This window comes from Lepidochelys kempii, chromosome 1 (assembly GCF_965140265.1).
Source record: "Lepidochelys kempii isolate rLepKem1 chromosome 1, rLepKem1.hap2, whole genome shotgun sequence".
NCBI lineage: Eukaryota > Metazoa > Chordata > Testudines > Cheloniidae > Lepidochelys > Lepidochelys kempii.
This window is the reverse complement of record NC_133256.1, coordinates 336,574,923-336,597,728: the sequence shown is the minus strand read 5'-3', so window position 1 is coordinate 336,597,728 and position 22,806 is coordinate 336,574,923. Positions and strand designations below refer to the sequence as shown.

The 22,806-nt window shown below is 45.5% G+C and overlaps 1 protein-coding gene across 4 annotated transcripts in view; it reads right to left on the bottom strand.

Moving 5' to 3' along the window:
- The window catches only part of UCMA (upper zone of growth plate and cartilage matrix associated), a 44,979-nt gene extending 24,683 nt beyond the window's left edge, over positions 1–20,296 (bottom strand). Inside the window, exons 1-3 of one of the 4 annotated variants that reach the window (XM_073328736.1) lie at positions 20,194–20,296; positions 8,593–8,729; positions 6,372–6,455 (exon numbers count right to left, since the gene is read on the bottom strand). The gene's annotated coding sequence lies outside the window, so the exon portion shown is untranslated. Of the gene's footprint in view, positions 1–6,371; positions 6,456–8,592; positions 8,730–11,753; positions 11,797–16,410; positions 16,438–17,578; positions 18,433–20,193 lie in introns of those variants that run through there. The other 3 variants (XM_073328739.1, XM_073328737.1, XM_073328740.1) reach the window with 3 other exon arrangements.
- Positions 20,297–22,806: the final 2,510 nt, after the last annotated feature.

The following is a 22,806-nucleotide window of genomic DNA, read 5'->3' as shown; positions in this document are numbered from 1 at the left end:
TTTCGGGCTGCGAAATGCACCCGCCACTTTCCAAAGACTTGTAGATGGTCTCCTAGCGGGATTAGGAGAATATGCAGTCGCCTACCTTGACGATGTGGCCATATTTTCGGATTCCTGGGTAGACCACCTGGAACATCTACAAAAAGTCCTTGAGCGCATAAGGGAGGCAGGACTAACTGTTAAGGCTAAGAAGTGTCAAATAGGCCTAAACAGAGTGACTTACCTTGGACACCAGGTGGGTCAAGGAACTATCAGCCCCCTACAGGCCAAAGTGGATGCTATCCAAAAGTGGCCTGTCCCAAAGTCAAAGAAACAGGTTCAATCCTTCTTAGGCTTGGCTGGTTATTACAGACGATTTGTACCGCACTACAGCCAAATCGCTGCCCCACTGACAGACCTAACCAAAAAGAAACAGCCAAATGCTGTTCAGTGGACCGGAAAGTGTCAGAAGGCCTTTAACAAGCTTAAAGCGACACTCATGTCTGACCCTGTACTAAGGGCCCCAGACTTTGACAAACCATTCCTAGTAACCACAGATGCGTCCGAGCGTGGTGTGGGAGCAATTTTAATGCAGAAAGGACCTGATCAAGAATTCCACCCTGTAGTGTTTCTCAGGAAAAAACTGTCTGAGAGGGAAAGCAACTGGTCAGTCACTGAAAAAGAATGTTACGCCATTGTCTACGCTCTGGAAAAGCTACGCCCATATGTTTGGGGACGGCGTTTCCACCTGCAAACCGACCATGCTGCACTGAAGTGGCTTCACACCGTCAAGGAAACTAACAAAAAACTTCTTCGGTGGAGTTTAGCTCTCCAAGATTTTGATTTCGACATCCAACACATCTCAGGAGCTTCTAACAAAGTGGCTGATGCACTCTCCCGTGAAAGTTTCCCAGAATCAACTGGTTAAAATCGTCCTTGAGATGTGGAAAATATTGTTAGTCTTTATGTACTTGGTAGTATATTTAGAGATGCATGTGTCTTATTAACTCTGTTTTTCCTAGAGCTCCAGGAAGAAATCCCAGCCAGTGTTTCACCCTAGCTGAGATTTGGGGGGCGTGTCATAAATATAAAGGGAAGGGTAAACCCCTTTGAAATCCCTCCTGGCCAGGGGAAAGCTCCTCTCACCTGTAAAGGGTTAAGAAGCTAAAGGTAACCTCGCTGGCACCTGACCAAAATGACCAATGAGGAGACAAGATACTTTCAAAAGCTGGGAGGAGGGAGAGAAACAAAGGGTCTGTGTCTGTCTGTATGCTGCTCTTGCCAGGGACAGAACAGGAATGGAGTCTTAGAACTTTTAGTAAGTAATCTAGCTAGGTATGTGTTAGATTATGATTTCTTTAAATGGCTGAGAAAAGAATTGTGCTGAATAGAATAACTATTTCTGTCTGTGTATCTTTTTTGTAACTTAAGGTTTTGCCTAGAGGGGTTCTCTATGTTTTTGAATCTAATTACCCTGTAAGATATCTACCATCCTGATTTTACAGGGGGGATTCCTTTATTTCTATTTACTTCTATTTTTTATTAAAAGTCTTCTTGTAAAACACTGAATGCTTTTTCATTGTTCTCAGATCCAAGGGTTTGGGTCTGTGGTCACCTATGCAAATTGGTGAGGCTTTTTATCCAACATTTCCCAGGAAAGGGGGGTGCAAGTGTTGGGAGGATTGTTCATGGTTCTTAAGATCCAAGGGTCTGGGTCTGTAGTCACCTAGGCAAATTGGTGAGGCTTTTTACCAAACCTTGTCCAGGAACTGGGGTGCAAGGTTTTGGGAAGTATTTTGGGGGGAAGGACGCGTCCAAACAGCTCTTCCCCAGTAACCAGTATTAGTTTGGTGATGGTAGCGGCCAGTCCAAGGATAACGGGTGTAATATTTTGTACCTTGGGGAAGTTTTGACCTAAGCTGGTAAAGATAAGCTTAGGAGGTTTTTCATGCAGGTCCCCACATCTGTACCCTCGAGTTCAGAGTGGGGGAGGAACCTTGACATGGACACAGACTTCTGCCCATTCTCCCCCCACCCCTGCTTGACCCCACTCCTGCCCTTCCAACCTGTCCCTGTCAAATCCTGTCTCTTTCCCACCCCTGGTTCTTATCACTGTCCCATTCTCCTTTCTGATCTAGTCTCAGTCTCTATTTCTCAGGCTTCTCATTGCAATCCCAGTCTCCTTGCCCAGCCAGTCCTATTCTTTCCCTCTGGACTCACTCTCTAACCTCTAATGTCCCCCCCGCTCCCCCATTCTGTCTTTCCTTCTCCTCACCCCCTATCCCAGTCTCCTTGTGCAGCTTGTCGCTCCTTCCTCTATTACTTGGCCGCAATCTCCTTGCCCAGACAGTGCCACTTTCCCTCTCCAGGCTTCTTGTCCAATCTCTCTCCCCTCCCTTCCCCCCCAAACTCATAATCCTAGTCTTACTCCCTAAAACGCTCATCCAGTCTCAATGTCATCCCCCACCTCTTCTCCAGCTCCTTGTCCCAGTCTTTTTGCCCAGCCAGTCCCACCCGAGCTCTCTGCACCCCAGTTCCTTGTCAGATCTGTCTCCCTTCCATCCCACTCCCATTCTGACCCCCAAGCTGGTTTCAATCCCCATTTCTTTGTCCAGCCAGGGTTAGTCTCTTCCCCTGCTTCCAGCTCCTTGTCTGATTTCAGTGTCTCCCGGCATCCCAGTTGCCTGGGTCCCAGTTGCCTCACATTTCCCTCACTGGCTCTGAGGTCTAGTCTCCCCCTTCTGGATCCCAGTCACCTTGTCCAACCAGTCCCAGTCTCCCCTACCCTCCTGCTCCCAGTCAGTCATTCCTCCCTTTCCTTATCTAGTCAATCCCAGTTTCCTTGCCGAGCCAGTCACAGTTTTTCTCCCACCCTCCAGTCCCAGAGTGACTGGAGTCCCAGGGAGCCACACTGGAGTTACTCAATTAGGATGAACTGCAAGAATGGGGCAGACAATCCCCAAAGCTGGTGGATATTCCAATACTTAGATTTACCAAACCAGCACAAACAGCTTCTATAATACCTCACTGGTTACCCAGAAGCCAACAACACAGTTCCATTAAAGCAACCCAACCTTAGGCCTCCACCCAGACAGCCAAGTCAAATACGATGAGGATTACTGAAAATCTTAATCATCATATAAGAAAGTTCTACCAATCCCAAAGGATTGGACACATTACCTCCCAGGTTAATGAATATTCTAGCTCTTACCCAAATACACGCTTACAGCCAATTCTTATTAACTAAACTAAAATTTATTAAAAAAGAAAAGAGAGATTATTGGTTAAAAGATCACTATACATATAGACATGAGTACAGTTTTGAGATTAGATTCATAGTAGAGATGGTGAGCTTTGTAGTTGCAAAGAGTTCTTTTAGAATTAATCCATAGGTTATAGTCCAATGTTCATATTCAGGGTGATCCAGATTAGGTCTGGAGATCTCGGCCTTATGGTTTAAGATTCCCCTGCATGAAGCATTAAGCAGATCTGAGATGAAAAGGATCAGGACTCAAGGTGTTTTTATACAGTTCCAGGCTTTCTTTTGACAGGTCAGAATCCTTAGGTGAACAATAGGCAATTATTGAGACTTTGAAGTAGATCTATTTCCTAAGCATTACCAGTAATTAGCTTCATGGATTAACATAAGACAATTTATCCATTAGGCAGTTTATCACAAACTTTAAAGAGACATATAGACAATGACATTATTTCACCCAGGATTCATTAAACTGTTAATATTCCTTTTTGATCCTTGAATCAATCTTTGAATAGAATCAATCAATAGACAGACAGGAACTAACATCTAACAAGATATAAGTAAATACATACAATTAGTATCACCTCTAATTCTCTAACAATACAGGTATGCACTTCAAAGTTCTAGTCTATCTAACATGGAATGGCCCTAATTACCATTTACATACTTTTCTGACATGTCTCTAAAAGTTGAACCTGGGTCATTTATCCTGCAGAATGCTAAACCCTTTCTAGTCATGTGTCGCACTTTATGTAAGATTTGTTGCAATTATATAGCAGTGGTAGCAACAATGATTTGCATGGTCATACTCTAATCAGATAACGTCACACCCAGTCTCACCACATTCCTTGTCCCAACCTACTCCTTTCACTCCCCTGGTCTGGCTTTTGTTCCATCTGCATTCAAATTGGGTAGTTTCCTCCTCCATGCTGAATGAATTGCAACAGGGGGATCATTGAGGGCACAGAAGAGACAAGCTCCCTGCTCTCATTTCCAGAGCTTGGCCCTACCCCAGTCTGGAGCAGCCATTATGGGGAAAGTCCAGCTTTGCTCCTGTAGCTCTGGGCTGAAGCCTGATTTCTCGCTCTGTGTGGATGGTACATGCACAGTCTAGTCAGCAATCTGACCTATGATAGGTTTCAGAGTAACAGCCGTGTTAGTCTGTATTCGCAAAAAGAAAAGGAGTACTTGTGGCACCTTAGAGACTAACCAATTTATTTGAGCATAAGCTTTCGTGAGCGACAGCTACACCTTCATCTGATGAAGTGAGCTGTAGCTCACGAAAGCTTATGCTCAAATAAATTGGTTAGTCTCTAAGGTGCCACAAGTACTCCTTTTCTTTGAACTATGATAGTTTCAAGCATGCTCTGTGAGGATGTAATCTTCAGAGATCTTAGCTGCTAAAATTGAAGAAATTTCTAATGAGCAAGCACAAATTGCAATTTTTTTTCAAAAGGTTATAACTTGGCTAAATTTGAGCTGATTTTCACAGGGATGGTAAAAGGGCTATCCCTTACACAGGCCACCCCCTGCCAAGTTTCACATCTCTCTGCTTCAAAGCAGAGCTTTTCAAAGACAAGGTCACTAGAATATCTTACCATGGGTAAAACAATGTATTTTACCCTATCCTCATTTTGGCAGAAATTTAATATATGTATTTCAGCCTGAGGTATATAAATATCAGCCCAAATAGTTAGTTTGGCAAAGTTATAAGCAACTGAAAATAGGGTTTTACAGTGAGAAGTGTCAAGTAAACTTATTAATAGGCAGTTCTGTTTGTCCCATGGATGTAAGCAGGGTCTGAACGAATTCTCCCCTGACAGCTAGCTGGGATGGGGAGAGACTTCAGGAGCAAACTGTGTTTACAAGAACACACCTACTCTGCTTAGCTATCCAGCAGATGGAGTGGTGTTGCTCAAAGTAATCAACTTTGGCTGGTGTTGGATGACAAATCACTTTCGTACTGAATGCAGGAGTAGTAAAATGCTGTTACCAATGTTGTTGTCATTATTGTATGAATAAAGGGAAGCAGAACTGCATTTAACCTGTCCCAAATAAGGGGATCACCCTGATCTGAAAGGACCTAGTTAAGCCAGGGGCTTGAATGCCAGAGGCCTAGGAAAGTAAGATGGGGTGAGAACAGATGTCCCAGGCAGGAGGTGTGGATTTTCCCTAAGGATTCCTGGACTGGTTTAACCTATTCCCCCCCACTTTTCAAAGAAAGAGCTAAACAGGCTTTATTAGGAGCCTCTTTGTTATTTTAAATGCTCAATGAGAGCTGAGATCAGTTGAGGTGGGACTGTGTTTCTGCCCAGCCTGCTAAGAGCTAAAAAAATCACTGAGAGCTAAAATCACTTGAGATGGGGCAGTGTTTCTGCCTAGCCTGCAAAGAACTGAAAATTACCAAGAGACTGATGTGCAGCGGTCACAGCAGAGAGGCAGGTGGCAGCAGAAGCTGACTGACAGATGGCTAACAAGTAGCTGGCAAGGCAACAAGCAGCTGGTGAGGCAGGTCTGCGAGGAACCACAGCCAGCAGAGAGGAATTGTGGCTGGCAGGGCAGCCAGGCGCCGAGGAGCAGCGGCTGGCGGGGCAGCCAGCCAGAGCAAGTGCTCAGATGGCAGAGCAAGCAAGGTGCCTTCTTCCCTGGGTGGCAGGTGAACTCACACAGATGCACCTCTGAACCCTGGGTCCTCACTTACAAAGGACAACCACTGTGAGTGGGGTATGGTGAGGGAGCAGAGGGGAGGGCAAAACAAAAAGGGAACTTTTGGTTGTAGAACTCAAGAACATGAGGCAGAAGACGCTGCCCCATGCACTCCGGGGTGGGTGTCCTGCTCACAGTTTTATGATTATGAATCCTGCTTGTGGCATTTTCCCTAATTAATGTTGGGTGATTTCCCTCCTTTCATTAAAAGTTTCTTTTCTACAGTCAGACTCTGTGCTTGTGAGAGGGGAAGTATTCCCCTTCAGAGGCACCCAGGGGTGGTGTGTAATTTTCCCAGGTTACTGGATGGGGGCACGAGCCGGTTCTGTGTTGTATTGTTGAAAAGGAACCCCTAAATATTGAACCCACCCTGCTTGCTGCTGGCTCCACCTGGCAGAAGGGTTACACATACAGTAATAAAACATACCTCGTTTGGAATGTCCACATTTAAAGGATGATCCTGCTTCCCACACTGGAGGCACAATGCTATGAAAATCCTATTGTGCTGGAGCTGTGTGAAGAATAGGAATATTTATCCATGTTTATCTGAAAATTTCCTTTGCGTAATAATGTCCACAGATCTGGGCCACCCTGCAGATCAGTGGTTCTCAACCAGGGGTACACAGAGGTCTTCCAGGGGCTACATCAACTCATCTAGATATTTGCCTAGTTTTACAACAAGCTACACAAAAAGCACTGGCAAAGTCAGTACAAACTAAAATTTCATACAAAGACATGTTTATACTGTTCTATATACTATATTAGGAGTTCTTAAACTGTGGGCGAGTGTTAGACTCACTGGGACCCAGAGCAGAAAGCCGAAGCTCGAGTTTTTAAGTGAGGTGAATCTTACGGTACTCAGACAAATCAGACTCCTGAAAGGGGTATGGTAGTCTAGAAAGATTGAGAATCACTGCTGCAGAAAAATAGATCGCTCAGAATAGAGATGAAAACTGACAATGAAGAATTTGGGTTTGTTGTCACTAGTGGGAATTTCCTATACTCTGCAGTAAGAAAAGTCTGCTGTACTTTTTCCTCAAAGTATAGCTAACACAACCTTTAAGTTAGGAAAATAGATTTGAATTATCTTGGCTGTGGTAGTTATTTCAACTGGAGAGACCTTCAAAAGGTAGGGCATTCCCCTGTTCCCTGTGACTGGCAGGTCTGGCTTTGCCCCTAAACTTCAAGCAAGCTGAAGAACCCTTGTAAGAGTTCTTTGGACCTTATGACTTGAAGAGAGGACATTTTCAAGTAATCACCAACAAATTTCCTATTCCAAAGGTGGAAAATTGCTCATCAGATGCATTGTCATGAGCACCAAGAATGAGACATTTCCGGTAGGATGAGTCAGCAGTACCCCAAGAAGGATTTTTTTAACCCTGGTTTCAAAGTAGTACCCAGCGGCTGCCTCATAATCTACAATCTAGTGCAGGGGTTTTCAAACTTCATTGCACCGTGATCCACTTCTGACAACAAAAATTACTTCATGACTCCAGGAAGGAGGACTGACGCCTGAGCCTGCCCATGCCCCATTTCCCTGAGTTGGGGGTCAAAGCCCAAGCCCCACCGCTCTGGGAAGGGGGGCCAAAGCTGAAGCTCAAGAGCTTCAGCCCCAGGCAGGGGGCCTGCAACCTGAGCCCCACCACCCAGGGCTGAAGCCCTCAGGCTTTGGCCCCGGGCAGTGGGTCTCTGGCTTCAGCCCCACTGCCCCACCAAGTCTAAGCCAGGCCTGGCAACCCCATTCAAAGGGGGTCGTGACCCACTTTGGGGTCCCGGCCCACAGTTTGAGAACCGCTGCTCTAGTGTCTGCGTCAGTCCTCCAGGCCCTTAATTCACACTCCTAAATCCGGAGGCTTTAAGGGAGCTTTTAGCACCTATGCATTTAAAGGATTTAAAATACTTAAAAGCTTGTACTACTTTAAAAATTTAATGGACTTAAAAGTTTAGGATGCCTCAAGGGTTTTCAAACTTTTTCCTCAATTTTAAAGTCTTTTTCTCACTTTTTTTAAATTTAAAAAAAAGAAAATAAATGTGAAAATCTCTGTTAAGGCAATGTTAGGGTTACACTTTTGTGACCAAAAACTGCCTCCCCAAATTTGTGGCTTGGCTTGTACTAAGCATGCTCACATGGATGAAGCTGTCTGCAGGCTTGGGTCATCTCTGCAGGAAATGATAAATTTCAGCTTTCTGCAACAATGAACTCATCCATATTGTACATCGATAATGTTCTCTACTCTTCTCTTATTAATTATGTAGTTTAATATAATACCCTTATTATATTCAATTACATATTTAATACTGTATTGATTAGATAGGAAGGCTGGTCCAGTGGTTGGGGGGTTTAGCCTGGGACTTAGAAGATCTGAGTTCTATTCCCTATTCTGCCACAGACTTCCTGTGTGAGCTTGGGCAAGCCACTTGGTCTGTCTGTGCCTCAGTTTCCCCATCAGTGAAATGGAGATAATAGCAGTTCCCTCCCCCACAGGGCTGTTGTCAGGATAAGTATGTTAAGGATCATGAAGTGTTCAGATACTTATATGGCCCATGTTACAGTACCTTTGAGAGAGAGTAATATTTTGCACTTCTATAGCTGCTTTCTAATTGGAGAACAGAATGCATTTCAGAAATGTTAATTTAGCCATACACACCCTTATTTCCATTGACTCCACCTTGAATTTATGGGTGCTCAGCACTTCTGAAAACCAAGCCCAAGGTGTTCCAGGTTGACGCCCCAAATCAGTCAGCACTCTTGGCTTTCATGGCTGCCCATGGTCACACAGGAAGCCTAGGGCAGATATAGGATTAGAAGTTAGAACCCATGTCTCCATACTTCCAATTCTGTGCCCTAGGCACAGGTGTATTCCTTCTGCCCTACCAATATATAACTGTGTATATTGCTCAACGTATGCCATGACTTAACACAGGATGTGCAATGTGGGCAAGTTAATGTTTCTGTGGGAGCTTCAACTTCTGCATTTCTTGAGAGTTTGGGTTCTAAACCCCACGCTCAGTACTGCAATAATGCAGTAGATAGTTTTATTCAGTCATTTAATAAAGCTTGTAAAGACTTCAGGAACTATCTGATCTAACATCTTTCATCCAATATAGGTTTGTTATTACTATCACTAAATCTAGCCACAGAATTTTTCTCCATGACCTTTGATTAAAGCCAATGGTTAAATACACTCACAATTAAAGATCCATGCCTTATTTCTAGTCAGAATTTGTTTAGCTTCAACTTCCAGCCATTGGATTGTGTTATATCTTTCTCTGCTAGATTGAAGAACTCAAATTAAATATTTGTTCCCTCTCTAGGTACTTATAGCCTGTAATCAAGCCACCCTTTAACCTTCTTTTTGTTAAGCCAAATAGATTGAGCTCCTTGAGTCTGTCATTATAAGTTTTCTAATCCTTGAATCATTCTCATGGCTCTTCTCTGAATCCTCTCCAATTAATCAACATTTGTCTGGACTTGTGGGCACCAGGACTGTACACAGTATTTCAGTAACAGTTGCATCAGTGCCAGTAGAGAAGTAAAATAACCTCTCAACTCCTACTTGGCATTTCCCTGTTCACACATCCCAGGATTGCATAAGCTCCCAGTGTGACACTGGCCAAAAGAACTACTGTTCTGCTGATTATCCACCATAGCCCCCAGATCTCATTCAGGGTCACTGCTTCCCAGGATAGAGTCTCCCATTCTGTAGGTATGGCCTACATTCTTTGTTCCTAGATGTATACATTACATTTAGCTGTATTAAAATGCATATTGTTTGCTTGTGCCCAGTAAACATAATGTCCCAGCACACACACATATATCATATTAAAACCATGCACATAATACCTATTTTCAACTTTTCAAAACATCTCCAATTCCAGCAAAATCACTGAACGGGAAAACGAAAGCGTGGCTCTGGCTACACTACAGAACCGTTACCAACATAGTCTCCGAGTGTACACACAGCGTACACCGACGGAAGCAGTTGTTCTCCCTGTGGAGGAAACCATGTCCCCTAACAATGTTAGCTACACCGACAGAAACACTCTTCCCCCCGCTATATCTGAAGCTACGCTGAGGGGGTTATCTGCACAGGTGGTCGCTAAGGGCCCAGTGATTTCAGTGGGAGTTAGGTGCCTAAATACCTTGGAGGGTCTGGGCCCAACTCTCATTTTCCCTTTGGCCCCTGGGTAACTATTCCAAACATGGAGCCATTCTGAAAAGTTACAGAGCAGAAGTGGGGGGGCAGGGGGGGACCCAGAAAAAGCAGAGGAGAAAAGCAAAAATCCTACCCTGGCCATGGTTTATATTATCACACTCTATGGCAAAAAGGGGGAGGGGGGGAAGAAGAGAAAAAGTTTGAAATTAGAAAAATGGGGGGAGGGAATGGGGAAAATGCAAAACCAAAAATGGGGGAAATAGAAAAAGGGGGGGAAATGCAAAATCAAGCATTCAGCATTTATTTATTTATGATTTAGTTGAGGATTGGTCCTGCTTTGAGCAGGGGGTTGGACTAGATGACCTCCTGAGGTCCCTTCCAACCCTGATATTCTATGATTCAATGATTCTATTAACGAGGTGTATACTGTGCCTAACATATGTAGTGGCTAACATACCATACCTCTAATAAAATCCTGCTCACTTTACTCATGCCAGTAGTGCCAATGAATTCATGGAAGTTCTGTCTACTAAAGTTTTGCAGGACTGGGAGTAAAATGGGTTAAAAGTTGCCGAGAGCCCACAGATGATTGGTGAATGGGCAGCTTGACACTTTGAAAGAAAGAGAGAGAGGGCAGTTCAAAGCTGCCCCTTTGGGCTAGATCTGCAAAGGGGACTTAAACCCATGTTGCAATGCCTAACTCCTGCCGCCTTGTGCCATCCACAGCCCTGAGTAAATACCCAGACTCCCTATACAATGCACAGGGAGAGTTAGTCACCTAAGAGTGAGATTCACAGAAGCCAGCAAGCTGAGTTGGCAGTCACCTAAACTAGCCAACAGGAAATGCTGAGGCAAGGGGTGTGGTCTACGCCCCATCCCTCAAAGGGAATTAGGCACCTAACTCAGGGCTGCTGGGGGTGCTTCTCTCTGTTCAGGACTCACAGCTGTGAGCCCTCTTCTGGAGGTAGGTATCTAAGCCCTTTCTCAAAACATATGAGACGGTGCCTGCTGTTGGCCCACTGATTAGAGTACTTACCCAGGAAGTGCTAGACCTGGGATAATACCTCTTCTGCCTCATGTGGAGTAGGGATTTGACCCCAGGTCTCAGGTGAGTGCCCTAAGCATGGGGCTATGAGATATTTGGGTGCAGGGTCTCTCTGTCTCGCCTGTTGAATCTGTTCCACTTTGCATAAATATAAATCATTAGGCCACAGAAAACATGAGCTGGACTCCATAGTCCTCTGGTAAGGGCATTCGACTGGGCTGTGGGAGATCCAAGTACAAGTTCCCCTTCCACTGACTAATTTTTTATACAAAATTGGGACAAGGGAGTTGGTGCATGGGTGTGGCATTGTAAAAGGCCAGCCATTCTCAATATTCTAATAGTAACCATTCTCATTGCCCTTCTTTGAACCTTTCCCATATCATCCCTCTGGCTCTTGTTAACTCAGGTCACAGTAACCAAAAACACAACTGCATGGCAGATGACGGAGTTTAATATTAGTTATATACCATATCACTAAGATTTTCCATATGACTTTCTTCCCCCTTTATGCATGCACCTATGCACCCTGTTTGCTTTCTTTACTGCTACAGCACACTTGGCAGGTTAGTTAAATTATACGTGTCAGCTCCTTAGGAGTCTGTTTTACCTGCCCCACTTCCAAACCCAATCCATTACAGCAGTGTTGCACCTGCAGCCCTACATTTCAGATTGTTGTAAGACGTTCCTTTATGTAGCTGGGTAGCATTCTCCATCCCAAACAGAGGCACACTGTCACCACCTAAAGCGAAAGGACATGTGAGCAGTGGGGTTTCACTGATTATTGTTTGGTGAGAGAAACAGTAGAAGGGACAGAGAAGGAAGTACCAGATGTAGCAACAGAAACATTAGTAGCATGAGCTTCAGAAAACGCTAAATGACAGAGCTTTTGGGCAGAGTGCTGCCTGGAAGAGGATTGGAGCTGTGAGCAAGAAGGCTTGATGCTCTAAGCAAAGTAACTATTTTCTGTTTAATCCCTCCTGTGTTCAGGGAAAGAGGACTTTGTACACTCTAAAAATCAACAGGGTTGTATCAAAGACAGATGACTTCATCATCAATTTATCCTCCTAATGGAATCAATCTGCATGGCCCCAAACTTTAGTTAACTGCTCCGGGTCAAAAATGAGTAACTATCAGTAATATTTTTGGAGAAGAAAAACAAATTTCCTTTTCAATTGCCTGTTGCATAGTTTTTTACCCCACTATCATTTTCTGTTGTATTGAAATAATCTATCCAGTCACAGCAGGTTTTGCATCTGTTACTCGCCCTCAAAAACCTGCTGTTAGAATGCAAGTTACTTTGTATCCCTAAGCTTAGAACTGGTTCTTAATCTGCTGTTTGTGGAAGTAAACTGATTGCAGGAACCTTTTGTTTTGTTGCTTGGCAAAGCTTCTCATTAAAAAAGCATCAATGGGGGAAAAGTGTGCATAGCCTCTTTCATTACAAGTGAGTTGTCTTTAGCAGTTCAGATTCTATCAAGTGAAATATACAACTGTCTATTGGGGACAGTCTGTTTTCAACGCCGTATTTATTTACATGTATTTAATATGTAATCAGTAAATAAATGGTATGGCCTAACCTCTTAACACTGGTGCAATTGCACTGAAGCCAATGGACTGGTTATGGCATAACTTGAGAGAATTTGGCCTTGTAATTTTACTGACAACCAGAAATGGGACTGTATCCAAACTCCCTATCTGAACATCTCTAGCCCTTGGATAGTTTGATCTGGAAGCCAGCGGGCCTATAATGGCCTGAACCAAAGCCTGTGATCTGAACAGTTCAAGCTATTCGGAAATTCAGCTCCAAACTTTGTGGTTTGGGCTCATTATCTACTGAGAACTGATAAACAATCGTATTCCGTTGTAACCCTTCTGCCCATCAGAGTTGGCAGAAACAAGGGCGGGGTTCAGTAGCTAGGGGCTCCTTTTCAACAATACAACACAAAACCAGCTCGACCTTCAGTGACATGGGACAATTACACACCACCCCCTGGGCACCTTTAAGAGGCAATACCTCCCCTCTCGCAAGCACAGAGTCTGAGTGTAAAAAAAAAAAACTTTTACTAAAAGGAGGGAAGTAACTTGGCATTAATTTGGGAAAACACCACAACTAGGGTTCATAAACATAAACCATGAGCAAAAGACCCACCTCCAAGTAAGTTGGGCAGTGGTCCTTTTCCCCTCAGGTTCTGAAGTCCAGGAACCCAAAAATCCCTTTAATATGCCTGTCCCTTCTCTGTACCCCAGTCACAGTTGCTGTCCTGGGTCAGTGCAGACCCAGAATTCAGAGGTGCATCTGCAGAGTTTACCTCCCACCCTGGGGTGGAGGGTAAGGAGGCACCTTACTCATTCCACTGCTCAGGCGCTCAGGCACTCACTCTCTACGGGGCTCTGCTCTGACCCTCTCCACCAACCACCCTGCTGGCCACTTGCCAAGTCCCTCCTTCAGCCACGCTGCTCACCAAGATGTCTTCAGGGGCTACCGCTTACACAGCTCTCATTGATTTCAGCTGTTAGTTGGGCAGCCTGACTGCTGGTGCACACTGGGCAGCCTCTTGCATCAGAGACACTGTCCCAAAGCAGGTCTAATACTTAGACCTAGATATCAGTGATTTCAGCTCTGTAATGTGTAACAAGACTCTCAGTTGAGTCTAAATTAGCTCTGTTATTACTATTTGACCTTTTTCTCTCCACTGTGTATCTACAACCCTTAAACAGGGCCCTCACCACAAAAAAATATAAGTGCCTGCCAACCCCTATCCCCCAGATTTGGGGCCCATGTCCCCTCCCTGCCTAGCGAGTGCCATTTTAGTTGAGGGTGAGTCCTTCCATCAGGCTATGCCAGGTATAGTTCTGCTACCCTCGATTCACACAACAAGGATAACAACCCCTTATTAATCCTGCCCCAATAACAAGGAGACTGGGGATCCAAAACTGGCCAAAATAGATCATTTGGGCAAGCAATCTGTCATAAATATAAAGGGAAGGGTAAACCCCTTTGAAATCCCTCCTGGCCAGGGGAAAGCTCCTCTCACCTGTAAAGGGTTAAGAAGCTAAAGGTAACCTCACTGGCACCTGACCAAAATGACCAATGAGGAGACAAGATACTTTCAAAAGCTGGGAGGAGGGAGAGAAACAAAGGGTCTGTGTGTCTGTCTATATGCTGGTCTTTACCAGGGATAGACCAGGAATGGAGTCTTAGAACTTTTAGTAAGTAATCTAGCTAGGCATGTGTTAGATTATGATTTCTTTAAATGGCTGAGAAAAGAATTGTGCTGAATAGAATAACTATTTCTGTCTGTGTATCTTTTTTGTAACTTAAGGTTTTGCCTAGAGGGGTTCTCTATGTTTTTGAATCTAATTACCCTGTAAGATATCTACCATCCTGACTTTACAGGGGGGATTTCTTTATTTCTATTTACTTCTATTTTTATTAAAAGTCTTCTTGTAAGAAAACTGAATGCTTTTTCATTGTTCTCAGATCCAAGGGTTTGGGTCTGTAGTCACCTATGCAAATTGGTGAGGCTTTTTATCCAACATTTCCCAGGAAAGGGGGGGTGCAAGTGTTCGGGGGATTGTTCATTGTTCTTAAGATCCAAGGGTCTGGGTCTGTAGTCACCTAGGCAAATTGGTGAGGCTTTTTACCAAACCTTGTCCAGGAACTGGGGTGCAAGGTTTTGGGAAGTATTTTGGGGGGAAAGACGCGTCCAAACAGCTCTTCCCCAGTAACCAGTATTAGTTTGGTGGTGGTAGCAGCCAGTCCAAGGACAACGGGTGGAATATTTTGTACCTTGGGGAAGTTTTGACCTAAGCTGGTAAAGATAAGCTTAGGAGGTTTTTCATGCAGGTCCCCACATCTGTACCCTAGAGTTCAGAGTGGGGGAGGAACCTTGACACAATCCCATCGTGCTGAGCACCTACGCAGGGTGGGTGTGCCCATGCAAACAAGATCAGCTTTTGAAGTCCTCTTCCACAGCTCATCACTAGATGTCAGCAGAGAATTCATTCAGACTCTGCTCCCACTGTCATCATGGCAAAGGTAACCCCGCAAGGCCTTTGATGGCATTTTGCCAGGGCTCTGAAAGTTAGTGATAATGATAATGACTGACATTGACATAACATTTTTTGACTAAAAGCTCCTGAAGAACCCAACAAAGTTTACCAACCAATTAAAAACTCTGTGGAACTACATCTAATTATATTGCCCTGCTGGCCTTGGTTGAGGTGAGGTGACTGTACCCCTGAGCCTGTAGGGGCAGCTGTGCCACATGGCAGATTCACTCCCAAGGATTTCACCAAGCAGAAGCAACTTTAAGTTCCTGGCTGGATTGCTCCAATTTCTGGGCTGCTCTGGCCAGTTCCAGGCCCCCTAGGCAGAGTGAGGGGTTCCAAGTCAACCTTAGCCATTCTACCTTGCCCTCTTCGGCAGAGTTTTTTCACCACCAGGCCTGCATTCACCTGTCTATACACTAATGCTGGGAGCCTGGATAATAAGCAAGAGAAATTGGAATTGTTTGTTTACGAGCATAAACTGGACTTAGTTGGTATTACTGAGCTGTGGTGGGAAGACTGGCATGACTGGAATGTTAACATCACTTGTTATAAGCTATTTAGGAAGGATTGAATAGGCAAAAGGGATGAAGGAGTGGGTACTCTGTCAAAAAAGGGCATTACCTGTTTCTGAGTCACTGACACCTCCTGAATGCTTATGGATCAATGTAAGCGTTGCTTCCAATCCTTGAGGGGGCCATTTAGGGATCTGGGGCAAAAATTGGGGATTGGTCCTGCTTTGAGCAGGGGGTTGGACTAGATGACCTCCTGAGATCCCTTCCAACCCTGATATTCTATGATCTGACTCCACCTCTTCATCAATAACTTCATCCTCTGGGTTCACTCCTCTTTCTGTGGCCTCCAAAAGTATCCATGTGGTTCTTGGCAATGGAGGTGGGGTTGCCACCAAGGATAGTATCCAGCTCCTTATAAAACCGGCAGGTCTTAGGTGAAGCACCTGAGTGGTGGTTTGCCTCCCTTGCCTTTTGGTTCACTTGCCTCAGCTCCTTTATCTTCACTCTGCACTGCTGCGTATCTCAATCATAGCCCTTTTCGCACAAGCCTCGAGATACCTGCCCACAGATATCCCAATTCCTGCGGCTCAAATGCAGCAGGGACTGCACAGCCTCCTCTTCCCATGTACTGAGCAGATCCAACAGCTCTGCAATGGTCCATGCGGGAGAGCGTTTGGTGCAATAAACTACTATGCTCACCTGGGAAGATGTGTTGAGACCTCTCCATGCCAAGCAAACAGGAAATGGAATTTTAAAAATTCCTGGGGCTTCTAACGGGGAGTTGTTTACTTGGCTGCAGGGCAGTGGAGTTCAAACTGCTGACCAGAGTGGACAGGGTGGGCATGGTGGGACATCTCCTGGAGATCAATTAAAGCGATGAAATGAAGCATGGTGTCTACACTTGCACTTTGTCGACAACAATGTGGGGGGGAAAGACGTAAATCCCTCTTGAGGGTGGATGTATTTTGTCGCCAAAACCGGGCATTCTCCCCAACAAAAGTCACCTTGCAGTGTGTATGCACTCACTGTTTGGGTTGACAAACGGCATTTTTGGCGACAAAACTTGGTAGTGTAGACACGGCCATAGTCTTTCAATCTTGCCGAAAACACTGCCTCCCTCCCTGCTCCCAAGTGAGTCCAAATGAAATTCTAGCAAGTCTTGACAATAAGCAATGGTTTATCTAAACTTGCATGCAGTCAGCTCTCTCATTTCTACATACACAGACCCCCTTTTGTTTCCAGCCTCATTTAAAAAGTAAATCCTTTTCCACAATAAGCCAAGAAGACGCCCTTTGTGAAGCAGTTTAGCAAAGCTGTGAGCTCTTAGTCATTAACAACAGATTTAGAGCCATAAAGGGGGGGTGGAGTTGGAGAGGAGAGGGTGTGTGTGAGGGTGAAATAGGCAAGAGGTAAATACATAACAGGAGATGACAAACAGTGGACATGCTGGGAGAACAGAAAATACAGAAACTAATGGATTCAAAGAGGCAGGAAATCTAATCTAGGACAGAAAGATCTAGTGAACAGAAAATCCCATTTGCTAATGAGAGCAAACAATGTGAATGGGAAGAAATCGGTTCTTATTAAATAAGAGCTGGGGAAGTAAATATCCGACAAATCCTATCGAATTTAGTAACAGTCATCCAAGGCCTCCCTTAAGACACCGCTCCCTCCATACACACACACACGCCAGCCTGCTCTGATTTGTACACTAACAACCGTGACATGCACTTGCCCCTGCTCCACATACACACAGCAACTGTCTCCTCCTGCAGCTGGCTCTGCCTATCCAGCCACAGACAAGTGAGAGGACAGGAGCCGTGTGAGCTCGCTGGCACAATCTCACCCCCCTCAGCTTCCAACCTACCCTTCTCCAGGTCCAGCACCATTGTCCTGGGGATCGAGGGGAGCGGCTGTGTTTGCCACTCAGTCTCTGCTGCTCTCTCCCCCTCCAGCAGCCACCTCTGCTTCTTTGCTCCAGGGATGGGAAGGGAAGGAGGACAGGAGTGTTTGCAATGCGATGCCGAGCGAAAAATGCACCCAGACCATCCTCCCTAAGTCCCGCACCTCAGCCAGCTAGCTACAGTTGCTCGACTTTAGTAAGGGGAAGGATTATGAGTCCCTTACTAGTGTGGACCATTGGTGCCATTGTAAACCCGGTCCTGAACCTTTCTAATGTTGTTCCTACATACTTGTGCTATTCTTTTGCACACCTCCTTAGCAATCTGTCCATGTTTTCACTCTCTGTGGGATTCCTTTTTGATTTTCTGGTCATTAAAGAGCTCCTGATGGAGCCATATTGGTCTGTTCCTTTCCTTTGCATTGGGATTGTTTGCAGTTGTGCCTTTAACAGTGTCTCTTGGAGAAACTGACAGCTCTCCTGAACTCCTTTTTCCCTTACATTTTCTTCCCATGGGACCTTACCTAACCAGTTCTCCGAGTTTGTGAAAGTCTGCTTTTGTTTTGAAGTCCATTGTTTTTATTATGCTGCTCTTGCTGCTTCCTTTCCTTAGAATCATGAAATCAATCGTTTCATGATCCCGTTAATCATAACAAGGGCCTCAGACCCCTGGTGGAGAACTGCTGGACTAGGGCAGTAGAACCAGGCTTTTTTGGATCAGTGGAGTAGAGGGAAGCATGTTCCAGAGTGAAGAGCCCCTCACAGAGAATGCTCCATGACCTGCCCCCCTCTCTTTTTAATTAAGGGGAATCTAGTCTGAGTTGGTTAGTCTCTAAGGTGCCACAAGTACTCCTTTTCTTTTTGCGAATACAGACTAACACGGCTGTTACTCTGAAATCTTCCAATTGTAACTCTGGCAGTATTGCCCAGGGGTTGGGGCAGGGGGAGAGGTAGTCCCCGAGGCAATAGCAGTGTTCTGTGAACTCACCTGAGGGAGGTCGCCTACAGCTTGGAGATGGTGGACTGGAAATTTTGAATCAATGCAGTTCAAGAACATGTTCATACAGAATCTTATTTTTTTCCACTTGTGAGCTCTCAATACCTTGTGGACAAAGTCTCCTTCACATAACTTTATCCTCATCCCTGGAGGTATTCCAAGCAATACATAGGATCTGCCACTTAGCTGTGAGCCTCAGACACAGCTAGTTAGTAAACATCAACTCCGAGGTCTACCAAACAAGGACCTCAAGAAAGGCATTTTTACCGAAACTGCTATTTATCTATTTATGATTTTATTGTTACAGATGAGTTCCTGTACGTGATCCACTCACAGGCCAATGATACCAGTCCCAAGTTGTTTCCCCAATGGCTTTCTCTATATTTCTTCAGTGATGGGAGAGGGAACTTGCGCATTAAACCACTTTTCTCTTTCGTCTCAAGTCAAATGATAAAATCATTTTAGAGAAAAATTGTTAGTCCCTGGTACAGTCTGACTTTCAGTGGTTGAGTCAGATTGAGGCTATCTAACAGGCCAATAGGCAGATGGTTAGGATTGCTATTCAGTACTGGGGATCCTGACCCAAAAGAAAACAGAATAGTGCACAACTTTCACACACTCAGACATCGCAGCAGTTCTACTGATTCTAGATTAGTCATTTTTGGAAAGATTAGCCAATTCTGCAGCAATAAGATATTTAGTTAATTATAGAGTTTGTGAACCAATATAAAACAAGAGCAACTCTCATGAAGTCAATCTGATTTATACCATTGTAGGACTGACAGTAAGTGAGAGGTGACTAAGGTCGTGAATGTCTGGTTTTCTCTCTAATGCCCTGAGAAATGGTTTGTTACATTTAGGATTGGGGTGAAATTGTTAAGAAATTGTCACCGTCAGCAAAGAAGCTTTGAACACATATAACTAGAGATGGGCAAACAGTACAAACTATTTCCATGCCCATTCATTTCAAATGGACGTTTAAACACATTTGCGTTGAGTATGGTTCCATCCCTGTTGTGTTCATGTAAGTTTTAGGTGGGCTACAGCAGGGGTTCTCTAACGTTTTCTTTCTGAGGTCCCCCCCTAACATACTATAAAAACTCCAGGGCCCAGTGGGAGGTGGTGGGGGGGATGCTCAGGGTTCCTGGCTTCTGCCACCAGGGGTGGGGAGACTCGAGGCTTTAGCCCCTGTAGGGCTCAGGATTTCAGCTGCAGGGGAGGAGGTTGAGGCTGTGGACTTCACCCACCAGGTGTGGGAGAGCTGGGGCTTCAGCTGCGGGGTCAGGGGGGACTTTGGGCTTCTGCCCTACAGAGGCACCAGGCTCAGGGCTTCAGACCCATGGCTCCGCTCACAGCTTCAGCCCCGCAGGGGTGCCTGGGCTCGGGGCTTCAGCCTGGTGGGGGGCACCAGGACTCAGGGCACAGGGGGCATCCAGGCTCAGAGCTCCCCGCAGCTATGCTCCGGTTTCAGATCCATGGGGGTGCTAGGGCTTGAGGCCCTGCACTTCTGCCACAAGACAGCTCACGGCCCCCCAGGGGGTCTCAGACCCCTGGTTAAGAACTGCTGGGCTAGAGTTTGCTTTACCTCTCCTCTCCTAGCACTTCAACACAATTCCTAGAGAAAAGTCTATGGAGAGCCAGAATTCAGACACTGAGGATTTCCAGCAAGGATTTCACAGGGTCAGCCGCCCCCACAATCAAGCCTGAAAAGAACAAAAGAAACAAATTGAATTCTTAAGCACCAACTTTATAACATTTTATAATAATAACTAATAATTAATAGCAGTTTAATCTCTACTGAATAACAAGGCTACTTCATAATCTACATACCTTATCTTCATTTATACATAAACATAATCAAACAAAACAAATTAAATCTATACCGGTCAGTCCCCACAAAGAGTAGTGCAGGGGTACAAGGGAATGAGGAAGAGGGTAGCTGAGTGGGGTGCAGGAACACATGGGAATGAGGTAGTGCAGGGATGGATGAGGACAGGGGTAGGGGGTGCAGGGACACATGGGGAGGGGGCAGATGTGCCTGACTGAATGGGAGAGGTTAGGGGCCAGCCAGGGTCTGCATAGGGGAGGTTCCTCCACCTCCCTAATAATCCCCCTCCCAAAAAAAAACCCCTTGTTCTGTACTTCCCCTACCCACGTCCAACAGTCCTCCAGGTTCACTCCCAGGCTCTTTCCCAGCAATTACTTCCCTTTCCCTCAGCTCCTCCTGACACCTCCAAGCCTTTGCACTGCTTCTGGGGAGTCCAGGAAACACATTTCTGCAAACGTTGTAGGTTAAGTAAATTATTACTCAAATATCTGCATTAATATGCCTAGTAAGGAATCTCTTTGTCAAAAAACATTTCCTGAATCTTTTTTTTGTCTGTATTGTACATATTTGTTGACAGGTATTTTGAAATAAGTTACCAAAATAATTGAAACGGGCAGGATTATATTGTTATTTTGACAAACAAAATTTGCAGAATTTTAAAATGTTGTGCGCAGAATTCCCCCAGGAGTAATACAATGCACATGGAGAGTTAGGCGCTTGAGGGTACGTCTACACTGCAGTTAAATACTTGTGGTAGGCCCATGTCAGCTGGCTCAGGTTTGCAGGGCTCAGGCTGCAGGACTGCAAAATTGCAGCATAGATGTTTGGAACCTGGACTCTGGGACCTTCCCCCTTTGTGGGTTGCTGGAGCTCAGGCTCCAGCCAAAGCCTGAATGTCTACACTGCAGTTTTACAACCCAGTAGTCCGAGCCCCATAAGCCCAAGTCAGTTGACACAGGTCAGCTACAGATGCTTAATTGCAGTGTAGACATACCCTGGGAAAGGGGCCCCTCAGAAGCCAGCCAGATGAGCAGGGAACCACCTAAGCGAGCCGAGGGCCTGTGATTTTTTTCCCCACACACTCCTAGATGACACAGCTATACTGGCAAAACTTGGTAATGTAGACCAGGCCCTAGTCAACCTGCACTGGACTTGGATGTCATTTACAAGCACGACACTCCCAGGTAAGAGCAGTGGAAACAGCAGCAGCTGTTTCTGAATGGCGACGACCCCCCATGCGGCTGTGCTCTCACACCTTTACTACCTATGCCTATCTGAGGTACTTATATGAGCACCTCACGATCTTTAAAAGACCTATCCCCACATCACCCCTGGGGGAGATGTGCTATTATCCCCATTTTACATAAAGGAACTGAGGCACGAAGGGCTGGATCCTCAAAGATATTTAGGCACCTGACACCACCACGTGGACACTGACAGCTTCAAGGCTGCTGCCTAACCCTATAGGTACCTAAAAATCCCCCAGCCTCTAAGTTTCCACCAGTAAGGTCCTCCAGATGCCTAAATTTCTGCCAGTGGGGATGCACTCAGCCTCTTAAATCCTGTAGTTCAGTGCCTAACTCCTGGGGGGGGAGTCACATAGTAGGCATTCCCCCAGCTGTCTCATCAGTGGGGCCCCATCCAGTGGATGTGCTCTTAGGTGGCCTCAAAACATGTCTAATGGATCAGGTCCTGCACAAAACACAGCTGGAGGAGGTGGTTCTCCCACTTACGTCCAATAGCCTGCGGGTTATAGCACTCCCCGCAGTGGGCAGTTATGTTACACATTCCTCCTCTGATGTGGAGCAGGGATTTGAACTGAAGTTTCTCTTCTCCCACAAGAGTGCCCTAACCCCTGAGCTATGGGGTATCTCAGTCTTGCCTATCGAAGCTTCTTCACTTTGTATACAATGCTTAATCAGTCATTGGGGATGGGGGTTAGAAAGAGAGAGAGAGAAAAATATGACCTTATAGCCCAGCCCAGGGGGCACTCACCTGGGAGTGAGTCATTGCTTCAGTGACTAAGTGTGCTTCATCCCCCCACCGCCGAGATGTGCAGACTGGATTGTGCATACACCATCTCCACAGCATGACTGGGCATGCTCCAGTCCACAGCTGCAGAAGCTGAGCAGGACCAACCCTGCAATTGCTGCTCCCGGCTACTGTAGGTTCAAGAACTGGGGCTGAAAGGAGGGAGGCTGTCTATGCTAGGGGTTCTCAAACTGGGGGTTGGGAGCCCTCAGGGGGTCACAAGGCTATTACAGGGGCAGGGTCACAAGCTGTCAACCTCCACCCCAACCCCGCTTTGCCTCCAGCATTTATAATGGTATTAAATATGTAAAAAACTGTTAATTTATAAGGGGGGGTGGT